The 19,172-nt window shown below is 45.9% G+C and overlaps 2 protein-coding genes across 3 annotated transcripts in view; one reads left to right on the top strand and one right to left on the bottom strand.

Moving 5' to 3' along the window:
* The window catches only part of CHRM1 (cholinergic receptor muscarinic 1), a 46,029-nt gene extending 29,951 nt beyond the window's left edge, over nucleotides 1–16,078 (bottom strand). The window contains exon 1 of the mRNA XM_024100375.3: nucleotides 15,941–16,078. The gene's annotated coding sequence lies outside the window, so the exon portion shown is untranslated. The remainder of the gene's footprint in view (nucleotides 1–15,940) is intronic.
* Nucleotides 1–19,172, top strand: part of DPF2 (double PHD fingers 2) — a 118,508-nt gene that overhangs the window by 83,776 nt on the left and 15,560 nt on the right. The gene's annotated exons all lie outside the window — the stretch shown is intronic.

The raw sequence follows: 19,172 nt of genomic DNA, 5'->3' as shown, positions 1-19,172 counted from the left end.
CCTAGGAACCCTGGTCAGGACCGCCTAGTACTAGGTGCTGGACAAACACAGAACCACCTTTAACATATTTATTCTCACAAAACACCCTGGAGGCAGGGGAGTGCTGTTATCCCAATGTTACATGTGAGGAAACAGAGGCACAGAGCAAGTAAGGCCCAGATCCTCAAAGGTCTTTGGGCTCCATTGATTTCAGTCCTGTTCATTATGTGACCTGCCCAAAGTTGCACATGGACTTCGGCAGAGCAGGCAAATGAACCCGGCCTCCCATGTCCTAGGCTTGTGTCTTAGCCTCTGCACTATCCTTCCTCACATGCCTGTGAGTCCAATTAGGACTACTCATGTGCTGAAAGCTAAGCTTATTTGGGGCAGGGCTTTTGCCTGTAACCTCTGCATCTTACTCTCTGGGATAAATCTTTACTCCTTACTCCAGGTATGGGGTGGAGTGATAATACTTTGCACCCAGAATTTGCACTGAAGCGCACGGGTGTGAATGGAGGGAGAATTCCATCATCTCCAGCCCTTTGTTTGTAGCTCTCAAAGCACTTCATGAAATAGGGACACTGAGACAGAGAGGGGGTAGGGACATCCCTGGCCCCACAAATTCACACAGCGCAGCCAGTCAATGAAAGAACGGGGAAGAGACCTCCGATTCCCACTTCTGTGCTCAAAGTATCAGACCACACTCCCTTGCAAGAGCTGGGGATAGAATCCAGGAGTCTCGACTCCCACCCCTCTTCCTTCCTCCTCTAGCCAGCAGGAGAAACAAATCCTGACTTTTAGTTTGCTGCTCTGAGTACTGGACTATTCTCTCCTCTCCTCGAGCTGGTGGTAGAACCCCAGGGAGTGCCAGCTCCTACTGCTCTAACCCACTAGACCTCACTCCCCTCCTACTGCTGGGATTAGAATCCAGCAGTCCTGATTTACAGTTCCCCCCCCACTGCACTAACCCACTACCGCCGCGAGTCCAGAATAGAACCCTGGAGTTGTGACCCCCACTTCTATCATTCAACATGAGCTCCCCCAGACAGACATGGGCTGGGGGTAAAGCAGTCAGGAGGCGTTCTCAGTCACTCATCTGTCCATCCCTAGTCCTCTACAGAATGAGATTGGTGTGACTGGTGCAACCCAAGAGTGGGCTGTATCCCAGCAACCCACCCACGGTGTAGTCTGGCAGAGAGCTAGGATTGCTAGGCTGAGCTCTGTGTCTAGCCCGGAGTGGAGCTGTGCTGTCGCATGGCATGACAGCTGGGGAGCAGTGAATGATTTGGAATGATCATGAGCACATATCTGAAATCCCTGTGTTTTCTGGTTGGACTGGGCTGCCCCCTACACAGCTAGAAGTCCTACAGCTTTCTCTGTGTAGGGGACTTTGTTTAACCTTGCAAAACACACAGGATATCCTCTCTCTGCTGCAAGTTGTTATGTGAGTGCTCTGTCAATGAGAGACGCCTGTATGTGTGTAAACAAAATACTCAGAATAGCCCCAGGGGTCAGTAAAACACATGGTTGTTGTACACTGCAAAAGGCTCCTTTGATGCAGGTGTTTAAATGAAGCTGTTAACACAGCTCACTAACACCAGGGTAGACTAAGCTGGGCGAGATTTCTTCACCTAAACTTTTATGGCAAAAAATGCAGATTCAGTGACTCAGAAACATTGTGCGAATTTGTATCGATTTCACTGAATTGTGCCGGTAAGTAAAAAACAAAAATCAGAAAAAATCATTTTGTTGTTTTTGAACTGAAACACTTCCATTTTTATTTAATTTTACTTTTAAAAATGTAAATGTAAAAATAGGCTGACAAAATAAAACATTTCCTTCTGGGTTGAACAAAATATTTTGTTTGACTTGAAATTTAATTTTTTTTCTTTTTGAGTTGCCAAAATTTTCAAAAATTTTCATTTTTGGTTCAACCAAAACAATTATTTTCTATTTTTGTTTTAATTTTTTTGAATGGCCATTAAATCAAAAAATCCATTTGCTCAGCTCCTGTCTACACTAGAGTTTGACCTATTGCTGTTGCACTGCTTCGAATCCCTTGCATACACGTGATTTGCACTGGCAAACTGCACTAGTGCAAATTAGATTTATACTAATGCACCAGTGCTGATATCCTGGGGGTCAAAATCCGAGTGCTTGATTCTCCAAAGTCTTCCACCTTGTGCACCAATTTACACTAGTGTGAAAGGGGCATGAAACACTACCACATTGGACTAGTATTGGCTGATTCTGTTGACAAGGCCCCTTCGCTAGAGCTGTGTGAATAACGGATTTTCTCCTTTGCTGGCAATTTTGGGGAAAAAAAATCATTTGGGGTTTTTCACAATTTTTGGCAAATTGAAAAGTTGAAAAAAAATTCATTTTGTCTCAAAGGAAACATTTTGTTGGATCCAAAATGAAATGTTTTGTTTTGAGTTTGAGTTTTTAATTTAAAAAAAATTAAAATTGAAGGAATTTTCAAAATGAAAAGTAATTTGAAATAAAAACAATTGTATCAACCTATTTGGAATTTTTTTCATTCATTTCTTCCAGCCAAAAAATTTGGTGAAACTGACACGAATTAATGAAACGATTCAGTGTTGCTAAACCTGAATTACTATTTTTTTTTCTGAAAAAAAGTTTTAGCCAAAAGTTTTCATACAGATCCACCCTCTACACCATTCTGGCAGCATAAAAGGATTTTAAATGTAATTTGCGCCCCTTGTAAGGCCCCTTGATGCTTCTGTAAACGGATGCTAGTGTAGATGAGAATCAGGCTCATAATGGTTTGCATCTGCATTGCATGTGCAGTTCATTGCAAGTATGTGCTAAACTGATGATGCAAATTCTCTGATACGATCAGATGTGCTGAAGATAAATTCTCTTGGTTTGCCTCCTGCTGCACAGTGTTGCCCATGCAAAAGTTCCAATGCAAAAGCAATCAGAAATTGGACCACACTTTTACAAATCAGTCCAGATTCTCCCTCCCCCGATTCCTGGAACTTTTCAGATGTTACAAGGGCCTCTCCTTTCTTGAGGCACAGACTGTTTCATTTCCTGAGAACAAAACAGCCTCTGGTGTGGCTGTGAGGGCTGGCCACACCCCCTTTTGTGGTTGTGTTGTTATAACATCAAAGTTCTGTTTAACTTTTGTGCATTAGCTCTGTGTAGATGCTTTAGCCCCTGTGTGCGCGGACTTAATGGATGAGCTAGAGGGGCCGGTTATTGTTGGGGAGGAATGGAAAGAGTTTGCACCTGCTGTTGAAGGACTCTGTAATGAAACCCAGAGATGTTTTGAGTGGGGGATCAAAGCAAGGGGGTGTCAGTCACAGTGGGGATTTGAAACAACCTTCTGCAGCACTGACTTGGCTAAAGAAGGTTGTCTGATCTAATGGTTAAAGCACTGCATTATATCAGGAGGGCCTGGGTTCTATTCCCCCATCTGGCTGTGGCCAAGTCACTTCCCTTTCTGCCCCCTGTGATGTTTCCATTTAAAGCTCTTCCAAGGCTGCTATGTTCTATGTGTCTGTGCAGCGCTGAATTGAGACGAGGGCCCTGTTGTGTTAGTGAGGCAGTCCCCACCCCAGTGAGCTGACAATCATACAAGTGGTGGAGGGGAAACAGAGGCACAGAAAAGTGACTTGCCTGAGGTCACATAGACGGAACTGAGGCAGAGAGAAATTAAGTGACTTATTCAAGGTCTGTGCTGGATCTCCTGATTCCCAGTCCACTGCGTTCACCACAAGGCACCCCTTTCATTATTGCATGGCACCTTGACTGCTCATTTGCACCGATGAGCACAGTGGGTAGCGCTTTGCACTAGGGCAACTGATGACACAAAGAGGGCACTACGATGATAATTCTAAAATGTATCAGAGATGGGATGAGTGCAGTTGCTAGTAGTGGAAGGAGTAAGCCAGTGGGAGCAACAGACCTCTACACAGGTTGTATGCAGGGGTAGGTGACTTCTAGTCAGGAAATAGGTAGATAACAAGGATGAAGGATCGGTCATTGAGTGGGGCTTCTTAGGGGATCGTAGGAAGGCATTGGAGGACCAGACACCTTGTATTGTTGCACTGCAGCTCTAGTCTGCATCCACACCACAGATACACTTGAATCTGCGCTTTACCCCCAGCCATCTCATATTACCCCCAGCACACGTGGTGATGGGGTTTTGTGTGTGGATGGTGTGGAGTTAATGGAGACCCTCAAGCTGTAGCTTGTGTTGAAGACAAGCCCAGAGTCTGCGGGCACTTTGTGAAATCTGTGCTCTGGCGCCTCGGGATGTCTCAAACTGTTCTTCCGAGATCTGCTTTGATTTGGGTGTGCAGCACACCAGCCTGGGCTCTGCGTGGCACAGAAGGTAATTTGTAGCCTGTTGTTGGAAGCACAGATCGCTCCCAGGAATCCGTCAGAGCATGTTCTTTATCAAGGAGTGTTTATGGAATAAAATCTCTCAGTGACATGTTCTTCTCCTGCCTTTGCTCTGCCTTGCCTCTCCCCATGGCGCATTCTGCAGCAAAGAGAAGATCTTCCTATTTTGGGGTTTCTCGCCTGGGAGAACTAATGCGTCCACAAGAATCAGGGTAGTTCATAGATTCCTAGATTTTAGGGCCAGAAGGGACCATGTAACACAGGCTGGAGAACCATAGATACAGAGGAATAAAAATAGAAGCCTATTTCTGTGCTCAGTGGCAGTGGAGCAATGTGCCTTAGTAGTTCAGGATATTGGACTTGGGAGTTGGCTCATCTGGATTCTAGTCCTGACGCTGAGCTGCTGTGTGACAGAGAGATATAGGTCGGGAAGGGACCCTGAGTTCAGTCTCCTGCTATCCTTGGCCAAGTCACTTATTCTCTCTCTGCCCCACCTTTCCCATCTGTACAATGGGAATAATAGCACTGCTCTGCATCATGGGAGTGCGGTGAGAATAAATGCATTAAAAAGGTTATAAGGTGCCAGAGGCTACAGTGACAGAGTCCATACAACTATTTTAGATAGACCGTGTGGGTGATTCTTGGGATATTTGGTGTTTTTATTAAATCCTCTGCACCTGGAGTCACGATTACAGTACATGAGAATCTCAGCTTTCATTTAAAAAGAAATTAGTTTCTAGCCTTGGTTGTGTGGGGAAAAAAGGAGTCAACTGAAGTCAATAGTGTCCCTGAGATCAGAGTTGCATGGTGCAAAGTCCTCTACATGCACACAGTGAGAGGCAGTCCCTGCCCCAATCAGCTTGTACTATAATAGATCAGGGGTGGGAAAACTTTTTGGCCCGAGGGCCACATCTAGGTGGGGAAATTGCATGCAGGGCCATGAATGTAGGGCTGGGGCAGGAGGTTGATGTGCAGGAGGGGTGCAGCAGGGGGCTCAGGGCAGGGGGTTGGGGTGCAGGGTGAAAGAGGGGTTTGGGGTGTGGGCTCTGGCCCCAGTTACCTTGAGTGGCTCCAGGGTGGCTGCAGTGCGCAGCGGGGCTAAGGCAGGCTCCCTGCCTGCCCTGGCCCTGCACCACTCCTGGAAGTGGCTGGCACCATGTCCCTGTGGCCCCTGGGGGAGGGGGGTAGAGGGCTCCATGCGCCACCCTCGCCTGCGGGTACTTCTCCTGAAGCTCTCATTGGCCCAGTTCCCCGTTTCCGGCCAATGGAAGCTGCAGGGGGAGTACCCGCAGGTGAGGGCAGCATGCGGAGCCCTCTGCCCCCGCCCCCAGGGGCCGCAGGGACGTGGTGCTGGCCACTTCCAGGAGCGGCGCGGGGCCCGCAGCGCCACGGGGGGGGGGGGGGGGGCAATCCTGTGGCCCAGATCCAAAGCCCTGACGGGCCAGATCTGGCCCGCGGGCTGCGTTTGCTCACCCCTGCAATAGACAGACAAAGCCAGGATTATCATCCCCATTTTACACATGAGAAAACAGAGGCACAGAGTGGTTAGAGTGCCTTGCCCAAGGTCATGCAAGGAGTCAATGGTAGAGGTGGGATTTGAATCCAACTCTCCAGAGTCCCAATCTGATGCTGTAACCACAAAATTATCCTTCCTCTGTGTTAGCCTCACTTTGCAGATGGGGGGAAATGGCTTCAGAAGTAGAGCTGGGCAACATTTTTCACCCCAAACTTTTTCAATGTAAAAATACAGATTCAGCACCAATGAAACATTCCACACATTTGTGTCGGTTTTGCCAAATTGTTTGTCAGAAAAAAACAAACACACAATTCTGAAAAAGTTGAATCATTTAAATTTTTCTATTCAAAATGTGTTTTTTGAAATTTCTTTCCATTTTATTTTTTAAAAAAGTAAAAAATGCTTGAAATCAAAATGTTTCATTTGTACTGAAACTATTTTTTAAAACTTTTTGATTCTCTGAAATTTTTGAAAACGTTGTCTTTCATGTTGTCTCAATGCATTTTTTTAATATATATTTTTTTTCAGAATTGCCATTGAACCAAAAAAATCCATTATTTGCTGTATTTAGAGAGGCTCTTATTAATTAGAGGCTCTGGAAGCAGTGATTGGGTTAGATGCCTTCGAAACATTTAAACTCATTAGGTGAGATTTTCAAAGCCACCAAGCAGATTTGGATATTCAGGTCCCATTAATGATGCCCTCCGCATATCTCATCCATGTTCTTTGTAATAAGCGACAAAGAGTCCTGTGGCACCTTATAGACTAACAGACGTATTGGAGCATAAGCTTTCACGGGTGAATACCCACTTCATCAGATGCATGTCTTTTTAATGTTAATTGTTCTGCACAATGCACACTTAGGGCAAATCTACACTACAGTGCTACATCAGTGCAGCTGCACTGCTGTAGCATGTCTGGTGAAGACGCGCTATGGCGACAGGAGAGCGCTCTCCCATCAGCATAATGACGGCAGGAAAGCATCTCCCACTAACATAGCACTGGTGTGAACCGCGGGAAACTTGTGTCGCTGGGGTGTGGGTGTCCTTTTTCATACGCCTGAGCGACAAAAGTCAGATTGACTTAACCGGTAGTGTAGACCTGCACTTAGCCAGCGGAATTCATTGTCACAAGAAGCTGTTTAAGCCAAGAGTCAAATAAAGGACTGGAGATTTAAATGCATAATAAAGATATTCTGAGCCTCCTTCATGCTGGAAGGATTAGACTCAGAAGAAAAACATGCTGCTTTTCTACAGAGCTGATCCACCAGTGAATGATTCATGACCAGAATATGTCGCTCACTGGAGTGCGTGTGATTTATCAGTCTTCCAAATTGCAGCTTAATCTCTAGGAAAAGATTTGCTTCCAGACAGCATTAAAATGATCCATGCACATGTTCTCTTGGACTGCATTACCCAGCCGTACACTGGAAACTCATTAGATGAGATCCACTGAAATCGATGGAGTTTCTCTGACTAATACCATCGAATACTACCCCCCATGAGATTTGAGAGTGCCTTGAGATTATGGTCCGGTCCAGTGGCTAGAGTGCTAGCTGAGGACATGGAAGAGCTGCATACACATCCCTGATTCGCCACACACAACTTTCCCTGTGATCGTATGCAAGTCACTTAGGATAGGATTCACAATCACAATGGGGACTTGGGCTGAGTGTTGCAGCGCTTAACCTTTTAGGCCCAAAGCTCCACCTCTTAAAGGGATTTCGGTGCCTAAATCTGGGCTGGAGGGAGGCGCCTAGCTCTGCTTGGGATTCACAGCTTTGAAGGCTCTCCTGGAGTGAGGTGCCTAAGCCCTTTCTCACAGAAAACAGACAGCGGGAGCCTTCCCTCCCCTTTTAACCCAAGGTTCGGAGCACTCAGCTAGGATGTGGGAGACGGGGGTTCTAAACCCTGCTCTGCCTGATGTGGAGCAAGAACTTGAACCCACATTTCCCAGGCGAGTGCCATGACCACTGGGCTGAGTCTCAGTCTCTCCTGGTGAAGCTGTACCACTTTGTGTTAAATAGTCAATGGCGCAGGGACTTGAACTTGGGCCTCCCATATCTTAGTGGAGTGCCGTAATCCCCTGGCTCTAGAGTCAATTTCGCGCTCACGTTGTGGCGCAGTGACTATATGCCGGCCCGTACCTTAGCTTGATAGCTTAGCCTTGGGCCCCTCTTTCTGTTGCTTTTCACACTTCAGTGCCTCCTCAGTCAGCTGAATGGGCAATCCATGGCACCTGCTTCTTATCAGGGCCTGCCCCAGAGCCAGCAGCACAACTGAATGTCAGGGAAGGCTATAATATATAAACAGTCTAATAAACAGAGGAATCTGAAGTAGGGACAGGGTGGGGGTACTGTCTCTGGGTATGCGGTTGGTGAGAGCATTACTAGAACACGAGGCCTGATTCACCATTAAAGTGAACTTTTGCAGCAGTACAAACTAGGTATGCAACATTTCTAATCTTCCCTAAGTATGATGTCATGTCTCCCCCTCCCCCATGCCCACTCTCATCCTAACACAAGCTATATCTAGGAGGAAGGATGGTGCAATGGTTCATGCCCTACCACAGGCCTCTGAGAGTTCTCTGTTCAATTCCTGCCTGTTCCCCAGACTGGCTGTGTGACGGTGGGTAATTCACTTAATGGGAAATGGGGCCTGTTATAATGTAATCCAGTGTAATGCTTTTGCAATTTGATCGCAGTTTTTACAAGTACCTCACTAAATACCGTTGCCATTGCTAATGTTTCTAAGTCAAGTGATGGGTCGTTTACACGTGAACAAATTTTGTTCTTACATTGGTGTAAATCTGGAGTGACTGCACTGTGTTCAGTGGAGTTAAGGCCAGATTCTAGTCTCAGGTCTGTGTAAATCTAGAATGATGACACTGAATTCAGTGGAGTTGTGAGCAGATTCTGATCTAATGTTGGTGTAAATGTGGAGTGGCTGCACTGAATTCAGTGGAGTTGCTCCAGATTTGGCCTGGAGTAACTGAGATCTGAATCTTGCCCTATGCTGGCGTTTTATCCAGCCACAATCGCTTGCGCACCTATATGCTGACATCGTCTGGATTTAAGTGGAGTGTCGTTCGCTTTGGCTCCTAGCTTGCAAGGTGCCTGCTGCCCTCAACCTCTCATTTCTGCTGATCTCAGTGATGCGATTGCAACGTGGGCAGAAAGCTGCAGCCAGAAAGTCCAAATTTAGCAACCTCCCAGTGTGCTAAATTCTAGCTCTAGCTCTCTTGGCTACTCTGGGCTGTTAGTTATTAAACATCCCAACTTTGGCGTATTCATGCCCCCATGAGAGGCCATTATGGGTGTGTTTTTAGGTCAAGATTTAAGGTGGTTGTTCCTTTAGAAAAACACAACCTGGCACTGTTTTTATGTTTAACTCCTTGAGATCCAACAGTCACGAGGCCAAGAATTCTCCTAGGCTCTGTCAACACCCAAATTCTGTACTGCGATAACTAAATCTGGTAGGGGTGTGAGTTCTTACCCATATAATGACTGTACCTATAACACTGTGCTTCTGGGTGGGGCACTGGCAGAGGGAATCAAACCTCCACTCCGGTTCTTAAAAGAATGAGCATCCACTGCCTGAGCTGACAGACCCAGGTCTGTTAGCTATGGCTGCAGCACACTCATTGACTGCGCTCTGTGGTGCCCCACCGAGCAGACCTCTGCTGTGGGTGCAATGATCCAGGTATAAAGGTGCCTACTTCTCAAAGCAGGTCAGCGTCATTATCTCCTTTTTACAGATGGGGAAACTGAGGCACGGAGCGTGGCACATGACTTGCCTAACTAAGTTCACCTAGCAGACCAGTGGCATAGGCAGGAACTGAATCCAGGTCTCCTGAGGTCAAGGCTAGTGTCCTATTCAGTAGTTCAAGTTTAGTGTGCTGTCCACACACACTCCTAATGTAGATGTATATTTATTTTGCTATAACTGTGTCCGTACTGGGCGGTTTTATACAGCATTAGCTATATAGGTATAGTGAAAGCAGTACAGCTTTAGTGTGCAGACAAAGCAGTAGGCCGTTACCAATAGTGACACTTATTGGGAACTCACAGCTGCTGTAAAGCAGTGTAGCTCTCCTGGCTTCAACAGTGCTGATTTACACCAGCTGAGTATCTGCCCCTCTTAATCTCAGGGAAGATGGGTCAGTATCACTGGCCCAAATTTTGCAGGGAGGCAAACTGAGGCACAGCAAGACTAAGGCCAGAATTGGATTCCTTTAGGCATCAGACTGGTTGCTTAGCTCTTGGGAAAACCCACCTGCAAGTCACACAATAGGAGCCGAAAATCTGGGCCCTTGCTTTGGAAAACCTACACCCAGGTAATTTGCCCAAGATCAGTAGCAGAGCCAAGTGTCTGATTGCGTAGCTAGTGCCTGAATCACACTGCCTCCCAAACGAAGAGGAGCCTCTTTGCACAAGCCGATTACGTCCCCCGGAGCGCTGCTCAGGTCTTGCTTGCAGCCAGTGCACTGGGCTTCATATCCCAGTTAGTCGCAGCGAGTTTGGCTGGACATCACAGCCAGCTTTAGGAGGGGTTTAAAGTGCCAGAAAGGGGACAGGGCCCCCTGTTCTTGACATGTTTGCCTAATACAAAGGAGTCCTGACAGTTCTATGGCTGAGACATAATCTGACTGATTAGCCAAACCTTTACTTGCTGGGAAGGTCAAAACTTTTCCACAGGATTTGCTGTGGTTCTTTAAAATCAGCCTGTTTAGTGTCACCTGCTGCTAATAGCCAGTGATTTCTGCCCCGACACTGAGGCGCCATGGTCCCGATCCTCAAAGGTATTTAGGTGTCTAACTCATTGATTTCAATGGGAGTTAGGCACCTAAATTGCTTTGAGGATCTTGGCCGTAGATACTACAGTCAGGGATGTTGTTGTTAATACCATGACAGGGCTCTCAGATCATGTCCTATGGGCCATGGTGCTGGGCATGGCACAGATACATGGTCCCTGGGGGTTTCACACCACAAAGGATTTATAATCTCAGTAGAAATACTTTCATTACCTAATAATACCTCCTCCTTGTCATCAGTGGATCTCAAAGGACTTTATGCAGGAGGACACGATTGTCATCATCCCCATTTTACAGATGGGGAAACTGAGGAGGCCCAAGGTCACCTAGTAGGCCAATGGCAGAACAAGAAATAGAACCCAGGTTTTCTCAGTCCCAGTTCAGTGCTCTGTACCCTAGACCACAATGCCTCACTCCATCCCCTACCACTTTACAAGAAGGGAAACTAAGGCACGGAGCAATCAAGTGACTTGCCTAGTGTCACACATGGAGTCTCTGGCAGAACCAGGAATTGAATTTGTCTCTTGAGACATAGTCTAGTGCCTTAGTCACAAGACCATTCTCCCCCCATGGGGAAATGAGCTGCCTCTTTTTTTTTTTTTTATGATTTCCCCTCTTCTCCCCACCCCCACAAACGTTATACCCAACTGGCTGGAGTCTTTTGCTCAGATTCTGATCTTATTTACACAGCTGTAAATCTAGAGAGAGGTTCAATTCAACTCAATGAAGTAAGTCCAGGTTTTACTGAGATGTAAGTGATGTTGGCCACCTGCTGCTTACATTAAGATTGAGTTCCAGTCATCTTAGTAGCAGACAGATGGACATACGCTGGATGGAACTGAGAGAAAAAGTAATAGACAATGTTGAAACAGAGCAGTGTGGCCTTGTGCATACATCACTACAGTAGGTCTTAGAGCCAGGAACTGAATCCAGGTCCCCTATCACTGATCTCACTTGGGGCAAGTCACGTCCCTTCCTTTGCCTCAATTTCCCCATCTGTAAAATGGGGAAAATGCTATTGCCCTCCTTTGGAAAGTGCTTTAAAACCTGAAGATGAAAAGAGCTAGGTGTTGTTAAATTATTGGAGGGACTGACTTACAGAAAAGGGTTCAGAAAACTAAACATGTCCAGCTGGGTTGAGAGCTCACTAAGGTTGCAAAGGGATCAGAGGAAGGATGGGCCGGGGGTTAGTGTTGGCTGCCAGAGATGTGGGTTTGATTCCTTACTCTGATAGTAGTGATTCTGGACAGGTTACTAGGCCCAGACCATCACAAGTGATAGATTTAAATGTTTGAGATAGGTGCCTAAATGCCTTTGAGCATCTGGGCCTTAGCCTTTCTGTGCCTCAGTTTCCCCATATATCAAATGGGGCTAATATTACTTCACAGAAGTGCTGTGAGTCTAAATACATGGAAGATTATAAGGCACTCAGATATTATGCAGTTGTGCCTTGTCTAGGAAGCTACTGACTAATATCTGAGTTAAGACAGGGTGGACCCGTGAGACAACTGGGTTCTAATCCTGCCTCTGCTATTGATGTACTGCGTGAATCACTTCTCCTCTGACCAGTTAGGTTGCTTGCTCAGAATGGTGGTTTCTTACAGCTGTTTGTACAATGGAGACTGGGATAATGATAGTGGTTCTGAGCGTGATAAAATGAAGAGGAGAGCTATTTAGTCTGGTGTTCATGTTGAGACCCTCAGACATTTAGCATTTGCCTTCAGCACCTGCACCCCAGTTCAAAAATTGCTTGTCACCTGCTTACCCCAAAACACATGAGTAATCCCAGCCTTGTTCAGCAAAGTACTTACATCCCATTGAACTCTTTGGGACTTCACTGCTTTGCTCAATAGAGAGAAGGTTAAACAAGTGTTGTGCCTAATCAGGGCCCAGTTTAAATTTTGCTGGCCCCACACTCATACAGCAAACCTAGCCTGGGGGTTGCTGTGCACGTGGCCTTTGACTTCTCTGAGCATCCAGTTTTTCAGGGTGGGGAGAAAACTCCATTTTATCCCCTCTGTCCAGTGGGCAGTTTGCTGGAAAGACTGAAAATTGTCCTAATCCCCGAGCAGGGGATGATTTAGCCCTATATTAGTACGTGCTGGGGACAATGAAAGCCAACAGAAATGAATGGAGGATTCTAAGGTCAGTAATAGGAAAGGGAGTCTCACCACTACATCTGTCTGTCTGTCCATCCCCATACATGCCCGTCTGTCTCTCTGTCCACATACACACTCATTTATCTTTGTCTGTCTCCATACACATCCCTCTATCTGTCTTTCTGTCCCCATAGACCCCCCCCCATTATCTGTCTATCCGTCCCCAATCCATCCTCTGTCTATTTATTGTGCTCTTAGTTAGGTGCCCTCAAGACCCAAATCTTCCCTTTGTTTTTTCTTTTCCCACCTCCCGATGCTGCGAATTTGATCCTTTCATAAACTGTTATGAAAAGTGGCAGCTTTCTCTCCTGTCCCTCCACCCCCCCCCCCGCCTCAGCCGTTGTATCCTGCTATTTCACACCACTAGATTATACACAGCTGTTTTCAGACTGTTTTCCATTAGTAATATTTGTAACACTGGATTTGTCTGGCTAAGTGCCTTAAAAGATTATTCGGCAAGAGCTCACAATTTTAGGGCTTTCAAAGCAAACATTTCCATAAGTGAAAAAGATTTGCAAGCAACAGGTTAATACATCAAAAAGGACAACTTTATAGCACCTTAATATAGCCCTGTCTCTTGGGATTTAACTGCTTGTCTTTTGCAGGCAAATTATTTTCTATATTCTTTCTTGACCTACAAGTATTAGGAGTAGGTTTTTGAGTTGACAGTATTGTTTTTTAAATATAATGTATTATTATTTATATTAAAGACTCACCCCACCAAGAGCGGGGGGAGGCCCATTGTGTCGAGCACTGCACAAGCACAATAAAAGATGGTGTCATACTTGAAGAGTGAATTCTGAAGAGATAAGTCAGACAAAGGGAGGATAATGTCAATAATAGCTGACGTTCGCCATAGAGCATCGTAGATTTGACCTGACTGAACTTTAGAATAAAGCTTTTAAATATGCTTAGCATTTAAAAAGCATTAACGTACTTTGTTCTCCCATGCCGTGTCTCATTGGGGTTAATTTATTAGCTCTTGTAAGATCTATTAGAATCATCTTCTGTTTTTTCTTCCATATGATTTAGGTTCATTATATGCTACAATTATTTTACCTCTCTCTGCCTTTGGCTGGTTTGCTATTGTTTTTTTCTTGTGCTAAGTAACTAGGCATAGGCACTATTTTTCAGAAGTTGTTTCTGATAGAATGTCAAAGAGCCAGAGCCAAATTTTGCTTTTCCTTACCCCAACTAACCCCCAGGGCTTCAGTAATGTTATTCTAGGTGTTGAGCAAAATTTTGCCAGACCAGTCAAGAAATGGAGGCAGTGTAGTCTAGTGGATAGGGCACTGGACTGGGCATCAGAGGGGCTGGGTTTTAATCCGAGCTCTGTTGCTAAGCTGCTGCGTGACCTTGGGCAAGCCCCTTCTGCTCTCTCTCTGCCTCAGTTTCCCCTTCCATCCTTTGACTGTCTTTCTTTATGAGATGATAAGATCTTTAGGGCAGAGATGGACTCTTACTGTATGTTATCTCCTGTGTCTGGCACAGGGGCCCCCTGATATCGCTCGGGGTCTGTGTAGTGCCTAGCACAATTGGGGACCCTGATTTCAGTCGGGGTCCGTGCAGCACCTGGCACAATTGAAGTGCTGGTTTTAGTTGGAGTCCATGCAGGATTTGGCACAATGGGGAATCTCAGCTGAGGGCTCTATAAATTACAGTGATTATAAATAACAACATTTTATGAAACACAAGTTACATGCTCATATATTTAAAAAAAAGCAGAGGGAAAGAGAAAAATGAGTGTGGGTGTATCTGATGACAGGTGGTTAATGTTACTGCCTGAGAGAAATGGGGAAAACAGACTCTCACAATTAGCTGTAAAGTTTGCTCTTTAAACTCTACTCTGCCACTGGGTTCTATGTATTTTTCATCTGCAAACATTGGAAGAAAAATGTAAGCCATGTGCAATGAATTCATCTAGATCTACTCCTAGGTGAAGAGCTTTGAAATAGACTAGAGATTTTGGTTTATTTCTTCAACTGTAAAACTTTTAACAAGCTTTATAATGCCTTGTTACAGTACATTAATGTAATACATATGTAACAGGGAGGAGAACACAGGAGTCCTGAGCCCCTGCTCTAATCTAGACTCCCCTCCCCTAACTGGGAAAAGAACCCAGATGTCCTGACTCCCAGTCTGTTGCTGTGACCACTAGAATATATTTCCTCACACCATCCAGAGTTGAAACCAGAAGTCCTGATCCCTCATTCTGATCACCTGGACCATGCTCCCTTCCAAACCTAGGATAGAATTAAGGAGGCCTGACTCCTAGCTCGCTCCACCACCTGCTCTGACCACTACCTACCACAGTTGGGAATCGAATCCAGGAGACCTGACTCCCAGCCCCCTCCTCTAACCATTATATCTGACTCAACTCCCAGAACCAGGAGCTCCAACACCTATCTGTGCATTCAGATGATGCTTCTCTGCACAGCAATAATAATTAAGGATGTCATCATGTACAAATCCAGGAGGTAGTAACATGCATTTTGTCTCACACATGCTGTTCCCTGCTCATTTACTGCTATGTGTTAGAAAGAGGCTTAGACTTTAAATGCGAGATGTTGCATCAATTTCTCATCCAGTCTTAAGCACATTTTTGCCTTCCGATCAAAACTGTTGCCTGATGGATTGCATTCCTACTCACCGCATCTTTCACTGAGGAAAGCAAGGGCTAGGTCCTCAGCTCTGGTACAAATCGGCGTAACTCCATCAAAATTAATGGAGCGATGCTGATTTCCACCATCAGAGGATCTGCCGTTAAAGTCAGAATGTAACCACAGCACTAACAGTGCAAGAATCAGCTGCTGAACCATCCCATGGCAGGCTGCTTTTCTCCAGATATTGTTTGCCCTGGAAAGTTATCCAGAAAAATAAAATTGCCCCATCTTTTCTGACTCCGACACCTCCCACATGAGCTAAATTTTCTCCCTCACACAAGCATCAGCACACCCTGGTCCTCCATCTCTTTGCAGTGGCTTCAACTCACTTGCAAGATTGCCTTTTACAGCCCTTTCCTCCTGCACTCGGTAGGTCAAAAGAGGAATGAAAATGTAGCATCTTCCCAACGATTTAAATGAAATAGAGGCTCACTTACGTGGGTTGCGTCCTAGCTCGATTCAACTCTTCTGAGCAGCACCAGAACTGGGAGCTTAGATCTACTTCTGTGTTTCTGGGCTCTTGTCCTGAGCACTTGCTTTGAACTGGCAAATCTCTCCCAGTGCTTGGTGATTATGGCGTAGTTTGCGAGGGTTAAATTCACGAACTCTTAATAAAGGCATCTCCACCACTCCCTCTGCTGGATATGATGCTCAGAGTTGCCGGCTGTCTTAGAATGTGCCTGGCTGTTTAGAGTTGGTTTATGTATGTAGTTGCCAATATGAGTGTGATTATTCATACAGCATAGACTACGTTAGCCTCGCTAGTATCTTTGCAAGTGATTGTGGTCGAAAGGACCACGTGATGAGCGCTTATTTGTTTGTGCAGCAGTGTAGGCTGGAGGGTAACGTACAAATCAGGAGGACCTGGCTTTTGTTCCTGCATCTGCTGACTGACACTGATCTGCTGTGTGGCCTTGGGCAAGTCATTTGCCTCTGGTTCACCTTTTGTCTTCTTTATTCAGACTGTAAACAGATTGGGGCAGGGAATGGCTGCACAGCACCCAGTACAATGGTGTAGTGTGGGGCTTCTAGATGCTACCATAGTACTACTACTAATTCAAACACCATAATGCAGTCCTGCTCTAGTGTAGGGCCCTCTAGATAATACCGTAGTACTACCAATAATGCACACACTATAATGGGCCATGATCTCAGTTAGGGCTTTTGGATACTACCATAATGCTAATAATAATGCACACACCATAATGAGACCCCAATCTTGACTGAGACCTATAGATGCTACCGTAATGCTAATAGTAATGCACACTCACCATAATAGCCCCTGAATCTCAGTTAGGGCTTCTGGGCACTACTGTAGAGTTAATAGTGCGCACATCATGAGGCTCTGATCTAGGCACTACTGTAACACAAATAATCTGTAGACCAGATCTCACAGCACTTTAGTTGTGGCCCAGGTAAATTATGTGCTTATTTTTTTCCAATACCTGTTCAGATACTTACAAGGGGTCTGTTCTAGAGATTAAAAAATAGCATTACCGTAATAATTTGTAGCACTTTTATAGTAATCCCTTTTATATAAGGATTTCAAAGCTCTATTTTATAGGGGGAGAATTTGAGGCCCAGAGAAGGCAAGTGAAACACTAACCAAACTGGGAACAGAACCCCAGAGTTCCAGCTCCCATTTGAATGCCATTACTAGACCACATTGGCCTCTGGCAGTAGAACCCAGGAATCTGATTCCTGGTTGCAGTCCCTTGCTCGATTATTAGACCACATTCCATCCCAGAGCAGGGAACAGAACCCAGGAGTCTTGACCCCCAGCCCCAGGCTTTCCTGCCATAAACACTAAGACCACACTCTCTCTCCTGGAGCTTGGAGTAGAACCCCAAAATCCAGACTTTCAGCCCCCTGTTCCAACTGCTAGATCCTGCTCCCTTTCCAAAGTTGGAAACAGACACCAGAAATCCTGACTCCCAGCTCTGCCTACTCTAACCATTGGGTGACAGTCCCTCCCTGAATAACTCTGCAATCCAAACAGAAAGGCCTTTGGGATGTTTATTTGAAGCACTGAAATTTTAAATAATATTCCAATGAAAATGCTTCATGAAATAACAGTTGAGTTTGGCCAGGTTAGGAATCCTCCTTCCTCTCAGTGTTGTTTTAATATGGAACTGCCTGGTGCTTAAAATGGAATGATCTCAGCTCATTTCATTCCACAGCACAGGGCACCCTCTATATACAGAATGATATAGGATAAGACATGTTCATCCAGCCCAGAGAGTGGAGTGGATGAACTGTCCCCTGAGTGCTTTATAATGTATTGAACTTGGGTCCCAAATGCATCCTCTCTCTTTATTCCCATTAAACCAAGAGCTATGGATCCAGGTTTGATACAATGCAGAACAACAGTGTTATTTTGCCAGGCCAGGCTCAATATCATACACTGATACTGTCCCAAGGAGTGGAGCAAATGCCCGTTGTTCTACCCACTTAGATTACACAGAGGCCAGAGCTAGAGTCAGGAATAGACCCAGAAGTCCTGACATCTAGCCCTATCTGCTCTAACCACTAGACCAGAGATCGGCAGCCTTTGAGAAGTGGTGTGCCAAGTGTTCATTTATTTACTGTAATTTAAGGTTTCACGTGCCAGTAATACATTTTACATTTACGGGGGCCAGCGGATAGAACCCCAGACCGGCAGCAGGGGTGGCAGACGGAACCCCAGACCAGCGGCAGGCTGAGCCGCTCAGCCCACTGCCAGTCTGGGGTTCCGTCCGCTGGCCCCACTCAGCCTGCTGCCGGCCCGGGGTTCCGTCCATCCAGGCCGGCAGAGGGCTGAGTGGGGCTGGTGGCCGGGACCCTGGCTGGCAGCAGAGTGCCACTAAAAATCAGCTCATGTGCTGCCTTTGGCACGCGTGCCACAGGTTGCAGACCCCTGCCCCCATGTCCCAGAGCTGGCAATAGAATCCAGGAATCCTGACTCCTAGCACCCCCTGTCTAATCCACTAGATCCCACTCCCTTCCCATAACCAGAAATAGTACCCAGGAGTCTTGATTCCCAGTCTCAACTGTGCTCTAACCTATTTGCTTCCCCGAGCTGGGACTATGGGGGACCACTTCCCCACTGCCTAATCATTCAACCTCTCTAAGTCAGGACTAGACCTATAGCTCCATTGGAGTCAGTGGGGCCAGATCCCCAGCTGATGTAAATCAGCCATTGCTCCACTGGAATTAATGGAGTAGATCCTTAGTTGGTATAAATCGGTGTCACTCCATTGGCAACAGTAGGGCCAGATCCCCAGCTGGTGTAAATTGGGCAAAGCTTCTTTGGAGTAAAGGGGCCAGATGCCCAGCTAGTGTAAAGGGGCATCACTCCACTGAAGCCCATTTATACCAGCCAAGAATATGGTCCAAACTTTCTGTCCCATCTGGGATGAAGATAATTTTAGGGCAGAACCATAATGGAAGTCCTCCATTGGAGAGGTGGTGATACGGTGGGCAGGAGATGAATGGGTCATCCCAGACCACCTCCTTAACAGGAGTCGGCATTTATTAGGCAGCATGAGTGTTCTGTTTATGCCCCATGGAAACAGACGTGATGGTAATTGAAATTGTTTAAACATTTACTCTGACCCAAGGGCTCCGGTATTCAGGTATGTGAAAAATGGCCATGGGCCTCTCTACAATGGGAGCTGAATGAAACACATT

The sequence above is a fragment of the Chrysemys picta genome, chromosome 7 (assembly GCF_011386835.1).
Source record: "Chrysemys picta bellii isolate R12L10 chromosome 7, ASM1138683v2, whole genome shotgun sequence".
In the NCBI taxonomy this organism is placed as follows: domain Eukaryota; kingdom Metazoa; phylum Chordata; order Testudines; family Emydidae; genus Chrysemys; species Chrysemys picta.
Note: the sequence above shows the minus strand (reverse complement) of the source record. Positions and strands in the feature narration are given on the sequence as shown.